At 37.0% G+C, this 9,421-nt stretch overlaps 1 pseudogene; it reads left to right on the forward strand.

Moving 5' to 3' along the window:
- Positions 1-1,743: 1,743 nt before the first annotated feature.
- LOC127971290 (cytochrome P450 4V2-like) lies at positions 1,744-7,938 on the forward strand (annotated as a pseudogene).
- The last annotated feature ends 1,483 nt before the right edge of the window (positions 7,939-9,421 follow it).

A 9,421-nucleotide genomic window follows, 5' to 3' on the forward strand; every position in this document is an offset into this window, starting at 1 on the left:
GTTTTCGTGCAGATCCTCTGTGAATGAAAGCCTGCCCTCGCCACCAGTGAGTGTCGTTCAGAGCCACAGGCTTCCTCAGATACACTCTTGAGTCTCAAGAGCAAGAATACTATGCACCTACTTGTGCAGGTAACAAGCCACACCAGTGTTACTGTGGCCTGCAGACTATTGATCTGCCTATCTGAAGAGATTCATGCTACTCCCTCGCCACCTTGATTTATTTTTTTCCTCACATACATGCAGTACATTACCATTCACCAAGTCTAGGGTCGGTAAGATGTGTTTTTTCTTCTTTTTGAAAGAAAGTAAGATTCTTATTCTGCAAGGATGCAGTGCATTTCTATAAAAATGTAAGACTTTTATGTCTTTTTCAAATAAATATTGAAGAATCCTGAAATAATGTATCATGTAATGCATAACTGTATTAAAAATTGATAATAATGATAAGAAGAAGAAATGTTACTGAGTTGTGAATCAGCAGTGATTTCTGAAGGATGTGACACTAAAGACTGAATAGTATGATTCAGCCTTACCATCGCAGGGGGAAAATGAATAAAAAAAAAAATACTCAAATAGAAACATTTTATTTGTAATTTTTAAATATTATTGACCCCAGATATTTGAATGGTAGTGTATACACATGAAACATACATATTTCACAAACATAATCTGTTGCATTTAACATTTGTCACTGCCTTATACTAGCTATACGTGATATAGTCTATGTCAACCCTGTCCTTCACACCTCTAGTGACAGCAAACACATTAGAGTTGACCAAACATCCTATGACTTTTCAAAACCTGAAAACAAGTTGCCTTCACATTCAATACATGACGTTAATTAGACATCAAATGTTTATGTAACATCCTGTCTGCACAGATGACTTCATCTAGTTTGAGACAGTTTAAAGACAGAATATATGTCCTTTGTGCGGACTTTGATCTCTAAAGAGAGAAAGCAGTATTTTTCGAAATGGGTGAAAGGGGCATACTGTCTCTATGGTCTGGTTGACTTGACACTGAAAACAGTAAACATGGTTGCCCTTTGCCCTTTTACAGAAAATGCAGAAATTAAAGAAAAATAATACCCATGTACATTTGAATATTAAGGGAATTTTTTTTTAAGGTCCGTGTAAAGATGGTTGGCTATTCAGTCTGTACTGATTTAGTTTAGTTTAACAATCAAAGCTGTAATATTACTCTGTATTTCTTAGCTCAGAGGAAGGATCCTAAGAGGCGGCGCTACCAGTGTTATACGTGCAGTTAACAACCTCCCACCTCTGAGAGAGCCCAGCCTGATGCTGGAGTCTGTAGGCGTTTCTCAATGTCAAGGAAAGATCCTCGGAAGCCAGAATTTCGAGGATGCTACGTCATCGACATCCATCGAAGGATTGTTCCAATGTCGAGGATTCTCCGAATTTCAAACAAGGACTGAGTCCTTCATTCGAAAAATACCCCATATACAGGAAAGGATGCATATGTGTAGCCTTCGCGCTCTTCACGCTCTCAAATCACCCACAATCCTATATGCGCAGCTTTGCTATCTTGTTCCAAAAATTCAACCAAATTCAATTTTGACCTGTCATTTAACAATCGTTAGCTTGGTTGCCGTCACTGGCATTTCTTTTATAAACAACTAGTTAAGTTCAGTCCAAAGTAATTTAACGTTAAAATTATACCATTATACCATTCACAGTGTTATTCATAGCTTTCTCTTCTTTTTTAACAAAGACCAAGGAACAAATGGAGGCGTTCATACGTCTTAGTGTAGATCGTGTAGTCGGTGAGAAGCAAATTATTTAAAAAAAAGCTTACCTTTTCACTGACGTATGTCGCAATGACATGCACTTGCTAGACTGGGGAGCGTTTCCCAAAACCATAGTTGCTAACTAAGTTAGCAACTTTGTTGGTTGCAATACAATTTACAATTTCCCAATTTCCCATAGGTTAGCAACTATGCTTTTGGGAAACGCACCCCAGGTCCATTTACGTGTTCTTCAAATGCTATCTAGGAGCCTTGCCTAGCCTCTGAAGGAAGTGACTTGGAAGGACCAGTCCTGCCAAGGAAGTATCCTTGACATTGAGAAACGCCATCTGTCTCTGCCCAATACTACTCCCACATTCAGAGTACATCTGCCCTGTAAGTATGATTACAGTACAGTTTTGTAGAGGAAAACAGCATACATTGCAGATGATAACACATACATTAAATAGAGGTCTTGACAACGTACATGTACAGTCAGGAGTGGTCATTGTGAAATCAGATGTTATGCATTTATAGCTATAGGTAACCAGCAGTTAAATGAAGAACAAATCCAAATACACCACCCCTAACAAAGAAGTGATATAGATACTTTCCTACTGTGGTAACAGTGCTTGAAATAGGTGGTAAATACAGAGGAGTCTATTGTTAGATGTAACTAATGCCAAGTTTTTGTTCTGACACCCCAATGAAAAAGTCTTTCATTTTTTGCCTGTAACATGAGGACAAGTAGAGGACTTGTCAAAGGTGGGATACTTTTACTAAGTAGGTGCCTGATATGGCCAGTGACAGGAGAAACAACACAGACATACAGTACCATCGATTTGCCTACTACAGTTTTACTTCCTAAAAAAAAGAAAATGTTTTTTTCTGTATATCTCTTAGGTGAGAACACACTGATGGGTGTGAGAGGCTTCGGCATGGAGTGTGTCACACCCAGCAGGAGGTGTCTACCCTGTGCTGATGGGGATCGAGGGAACATGCCCCTGATCGGCTCTAGTAGTCAATGCACTACTGCTATTTATCTTTAATTTAATCCAGAAACTAAAAGTTTATTAGTTAGGGTCACTTAGTTTAAATATATTGCCTTTTGTTTGTTCACTTAATGTACAACCTTAAAGCCTGTACCAATTAACTTTGCAGTCTGTACTCCATAGACTGCATAGAATCAACAAATGAATGATCCAGAAAAATAAGCAATGACAAAGGGGCTTTAATTAAAAGGAATATTTGAGTTCTTTGTGAGAATGATTTTATTTATTTCGCTTTTGGGACACTGGAGATAAATTAACATGTTCAATTATGGTCCTGGTAAAAAAGAGATGCACATAATGAAAATATTTCATCAAGTCTTAGTAAATCATCAATAGCATCTGCTTTCAGGTGGCCAGAATCATCGGAAACAGCTGAGGCAAGTTTCAGTTCCTGTTGAGGAAGATATTTCAACCTGTCATGCCATATAGCATGGGAGTTAATTTTGTGATTAAACAAAAGAGCTTAATGAGCCATATGATTATGAATACAATAGACCTTTTTTAAAATTATGAAAAATTAATGACAATCTTCTTTTGTTATTGTAAGTTAATGCATATTTCATGTAAAGTGTAATATTAATTTGTTTTAACTGCTTAAACAGAGGTCTGCGGCCAACAGGTTGATTAAAAGACGATTCATAGCCTAATTATTTATATTTTTCAGTGGTATCAATTCTTCCAAACAGTTTGCTTTAGCAAAATTGTATTAAGACTTTATCTACTTGGTGGTGTCATTAGCAATATAATTGGCAAAGATACAGTGATATATCAGTGATCATCGGAGAATATTAGACGTTTGTTCCAGGAATGTCTTTGCAAGGTTTTTTCTCATCTATGCTCACTTTCACCAATAATATTAATAATACTTTTGCACTAATATCATACTTTGATGTAGTAAGAGATGAGTAGAATACAATCCATTGGCTATTCTGTCTTTAACAAATACTTGGCAGAGCTCTTCCATGGGAGAAAGACCGCTGAATTTGTGCCAGTAAACCACAACACATAATATGCCAGATCATTATCTCTTGATGCATTACCACTGCTGTCTGTTAATGTTTTAGCGAGAGGCACTTTACCCACAGATAACCTGCATGCGTCTCAGTTATGTATCATAACTCCATCTGTTCGATCAGCTTACGGTGTTTTTCTTCTTTCAGTGCATTAACTGTGGCCAACTTCATCCAAACAAAATGGGTGTCCTTTTTGGATTATTCATCTTGGGTATTATATTCACAGCCGTTCATTTACTTCTGTTGGCATCTGCTACATATCATCCACTTAAAAATTATATAGGAAAATGGAACGAAATGAGACCAATTCCAGGAATGCCAGGCGCTTATCCAATCATTGGCAATGCAGTGCAGTTTAAAGCCAATGCAGGCGGTAGGAGACTGTGTTCTTTTTAACTAGCATTAATTAACACTGATCAATTAACACTGCAAAATAATAACGTGTGTTTCTGTTGAAGATTTTTTCAACCAGATTATTGAGGGCACAACTGAAAACAGACACCTTCCTCTATCAAAGGTGTGGGTGGGTCCAGTCCCCTTTCTGATCTTGTATCATGCAGGAGAATATTGAGGTGCCTGTTACTGAAATGTAATCCTTTCTGTTTACTTTAATGTATCCTACATTAATGTTTTAAGAGTATTAGGAGTTCTGCTGTCTTATATCTAAAATCTAAAAAGCTGCAGTCATGTCCTTCAACGCTCAAAACATGTAAAGTCAAACTAAACTTTGGTTCACATACGGTAGAGGACCACCTGCCAAACTGGCAGATCTCATATCTCATATTCAAAAGCAGCTTGCATCAAGCATTGCAAACAAAGTCTATCAAAAGCACAGTAGTTTATAATCAGCCACGCTGGACACAGTGTCACTGGCCATCTGTCCAAACGCAGCAGAGTCCAGAATCACAGAAATTGAATATAAAATGATCTCCATGTTCACTTTACACTATTAAAGTTATGTTGAGGTCACAGACTTGACTCTTCCCAACTTTTCTTCCCACAGCACAGGGGAGAAGTGGCGTAACCGGCGTACAATGCTGACTTCCACTTCTCCACCTTTCCGACTTCCTGGAGGTGATGAATGAACAAACCGATATTTTGATACAAAAGATGCAGAAGCACATGGACGGAGAGCCATTCAACTGCTTCAGCTACATAACATTATGTGCTTTGGATATCATATGCGGTACATTATTCAATCTTTCCATTCAGAGTGGGAAAGCACAATTTGAGGTTTTGCTGTTTGCATACTGTTTATGCATGCTGATGTAAAAGGCCTTATGCTTATTATTTAGTTAATAACTATTAATAACACATGTGATATGTTTATCTACAACAGAAACTGCAATGGGAAAAGAAGATCTATGCTCAAAGGAATTCTGACTCTGAGTATGTCCAAAGTGTCTATAAGTAAGTCGTGTAATTCAGTGTTAGAATATAGGGAATACATGTTGTTCTCTCTAAGAACCTACAGTGGCCAGACTGGATCTACAACAAGTTAGAGGAAGGCAAAGAACATTCCAGAAGACTGAAGATTCTCCATTCCTTCACTGCAGGTGTGAGTGATCCTCTTCAGTATTGATAGGGTGAATTCAGGTCAATTGGGAAACTTTGTGTTATTGAGATGACATATCCCAATTATCCCGAATTAACCCTTCACTATTGTATAACTAATTAATATTTTAAATGAGTTTTTATTTTGATATTTTTTATTTGTTTAAGTACTTGCATTGTGTGCTTTATTTGTTTTAAATATTTATATTTAAATAACTGTTTTGCTTTTTAGCTATAAGCTATATAGCTTTAGTTTTTATTTCAGTTTACTTTTACTTATTTACTTAGATTTATTTTATTTGCCAGGTTTATTTCAGCTTTATGTCAATAAAAAAAAAAAAGGAAACTATTATTTAACACTAACACAATGCAGTGTTAAGATAAGGTTGCTTCAGGAAAATTAAGTGATTTATATAGCCCATAAAAAAGACAGATGAGTGTCAGATTATTATTACAGAATTGTCGGTGTTTTCATGAAGGTCATCAAGGAAAGAGCAAAGTTCACAAACTCTGAACCTGACAGTGATTCTGACCAGGGGCCTCGGAAAAGACAGGTCTTCCTAGATATGCTGTTAAAAACTACTCATGAGGATCGACAGAATTTGAGTCATGAGGACATTCAGGAGGAAGTGGACACCTTCATGTTTGAGGTACAAATAAAACTATAAAAGGAAAGTCTCTGAAGACAGAACATTGTTCGAAAAAACATCATCTTCGACAGGGTCATGATACAACAGCAGCTTCGATGAACTGGGCTTTACATCTGATTGGCTCCCATCCTGAGGTCAAGAAGGCAGTGCAAGCAGAACTACAGGAAGTGTTTGGTAAAAAGCTCTTTCTCACATGTGTTATTGTACGTAATGCCTTCCATGTGTTCTTAATAAAACAAGTTGCTCTGTTTAGATCCTTTGAGTGGTTGAGAAAACATCTAGATGCTTTTAAAAGTTTTCTAACAACTTCATTTACTGTAGAGTTCAGCTGCGTCTCCTGTGTTCTGATTGGCAGGTTCGTCAGACCGCCACATGGGGGTGGAGGACCTGAAAAAGCTGCGCTACCTGGAGTGTGTCGTCAAGGAGAGTCTGCGGATCTTCCCTTCCGTGCCTCTGTTTGCACGCAGCATCTGCGAGACCTGTCACATCAGTAGGTGGCAGCAGTTTGTCACCTTGCCAAACACTGCCAGATCAAAGATCTGCACTTTTTTTATGCCACTCTCGTTATTTGCACCTCAGCATAACAGCAGATGTCAACGCTTCTATTTCCATCTCCCATTGTCAAATATGAAGCAACCGGAGTGTTGAGCTAAGATTCTTTAATGCAAAGCAAAGCAGCTGGATGGAAAATAGCTACTTTTTAGAATGGAAAGTGTTGCAAAACACAATAAATGTATCCGTTTATTAATTATTTATTAAAGCTTTATTCTGTCTCTTGGTGTGTGCTAAGCCAAAGGTAGTGGTGCAGTCCTGATCAATTGTTAAAAAATGTGACATGTATAACATAATTGAAGGTCTGCTCTTGTTTTGTTGCTTGGTTGCAGATGGGTTCAAGGTCCCAAAAGGAGTGAATGCTGTTATCATACCATATGCTCTTCACCGGGACCCGCGCTAGTTTCCAGAACCTGAGGAATTTGCCAGAGAACAGCAATGGGAGGCATCCATATGCATACATCCCTTTCTCTGCAGGGCCAAGAAACTGCATCGGTAAGAAAAAGAACAGAATGATAACATATATATATATATATTATATTCCCAACCCTAGTCGAATAACATCATCTGAACTTGTCAGGGGTGTTCAAATCTGTTTCTGGAGGTCCACCATCATGCAGAGTTTAGCTAAAATGTGTAGGATGTTGGTGCTTCAGGAGCAGGATTGGACACACAGAATGTGTTCTTCCATTCTACTGTTCTACATTGTTTTCTATCTAAACACACTAGATGGATGTGTTTGAACGTTGAGCTCACATTCAAAAAATTCCATGTCCAAGTTAAGAAGAAGTTAAACTTTTAAAAACGAGAGAACGTTTAATGTGTAGTTTCTCTTCCTATTATACTTTACCCAAGAGTCAATTTGCTTATTTAGCATGGGTAGTTAAAAGATAGATGCAGTGTAGTTATCCTCCATTTGGAAAAAAACAAAAACAGATTGTTTTAAAGCGAGGTTCAGGTCGCTGGCCTCACAATAGAAGAAGCTTCTAATGAAACTGAACGAGAGCCACATAGCTTTGGAGATTTATTATTTCAGCACTGGACTCATCTCTAACTGCCCTCCAGGAACAAAAGCTCCAAATAAGAGCATTTGTGGAAATATACTTCATGAACTTCCCCCATCTCTTAGTCTTGTTGCCTTTCAGAGACTTTATTCTGTCTTTCACATTTTCTCTTTGTCTGTGCATCTGTGGCTCCAGGCCAGCGCTTCGCCATGATGGAGGAGAAGGTAGTTCTTGCTACGATCTTGCTACGTAGAGGCGTGTCAGAGCCGTGAGGAACTGCAGACTCTGGGGGAACTCATTCTGCGTCCCGAGAAGGGCATTTGGATCAAACTACAAAATAACTCTCACCACCATTACAACTTAAGGTAGCTTTAGATCTCAAATCATTGACGTGCTAGAGAGTTGTTGTGCTGTTTTTTGCATTTCTGTGCTGATTTAATTGGAATTTTTCGTAGAAAAATTTAAAAAGGACAGCTGAGAGTACCAGATTTGTATCAGCAGCAAAAGACGTCATTAAATTAGTCAAAATATTATTAAACAAACACCCAAGGCGAGGCAGAAGTTTGTGAATGACAGGTGTTCAGAACTTTCTGCAGAGTTCTGATTCCATGTGGAGCTAGTTATTAGTTAGAAATAGCGTACAGCCAGCCGCTCAATAGCACAAAATAAGCCAAGATAGGGTCATCAGTTTATTGACTACCATACCTAGCTACTTGCCTTATTAATGTACATACTGTAATATTTTGTTTTTAGTTTAAATTATTTCATCATGAGAGAAGACAGCGTAGTATAGTAAACTTGCACAGCATGTGCAACTTCTATAAATCATGCTATCTAGTGGTCATTAAATAAATATATTTAACCACAGAATGACTTATATACCTGTCAATATATTAGAAATAAGGCTGTAAATCAGCTGAATTGAGGCAAAACTACTTTTGCACTTATCTACCTATGTATTGAAAACACATTTAAAAGTTTTGGGTTAGTAAGATTTTTAAAACAATAAAATTATACTTTTATTCAGCAAAAAAAAAAAGAAAAAAAAAGAGAGAGTTACTAAAGATTTATCATACAGATAACACAAGAAAGCACAACTGTTCATAATATTGATAATATTGAATAATGTTTCTTGAGCAGAAAATCTGGATATTAGAATAATTTCTGAAGGATCATGTGACACTGACGACTGGAGTAATGATGCTGAAAATTCAGCTTTGCACCATAGGAATAAATTACTAATGTGAAATATGTGAAAATAAGAAAAGTGTTATTTTGATCAAATAAATGCAATTTTTGTGAGCATAAGGGACTTCTTTGCAAAGCATTATGACTACAAACTTTTGAAGAATACTGTATTTTAGATGATTAGAAAAGATTAAACAAGTACTTTTAGTTGCAACCAGAGTTGCAATATTTGGTAGTCTTAAATTCACAGATTCATTGCAAAAATGGCAAAGCAAATAAAAAAGCAAATAAAGCAACTGGTATTAAAGCTCTCAAGACACCATTATTAGTCAGCTCGAATCACTGGATGAAAACAAATCTTTGGCAAAAGACTAAACCATGTCTGCACATCCAGACATACCGGATACCATCAGCACCTTATTCAAATACACCGGTTGAATATAAGTAACATTTTTAATCAAACTGACATTCATGTCAGTGGAATGTCTGGAGGCTTTCATTTAGCAGAAATGTTTTCTTTAATTAAAAGGGAAAGTCTCTGTGTGTATTTTGTCCTTGTCAACAGAACACTTTAAAAAGAAGCTCAAAGTGTTTTTCATTAAAAAGATCAATTTAGTGCAGAAATGGTAACATGAAATACAACATACCATACCTTTAATATTAA

The sequence above is a fragment of the Carassius gibelio genome, chromosome B14 (genome assembly GCF_023724105.1).
Source record: "Carassius gibelio isolate Cgi1373 ecotype wild population from Czech Republic chromosome B14, carGib1.2-hapl.c, whole genome shotgun sequence".
NCBI lineage: Eukaryota > Metazoa > Chordata > Actinopteri > Cypriniformes > Cyprinidae > Carassius > Carassius gibelio.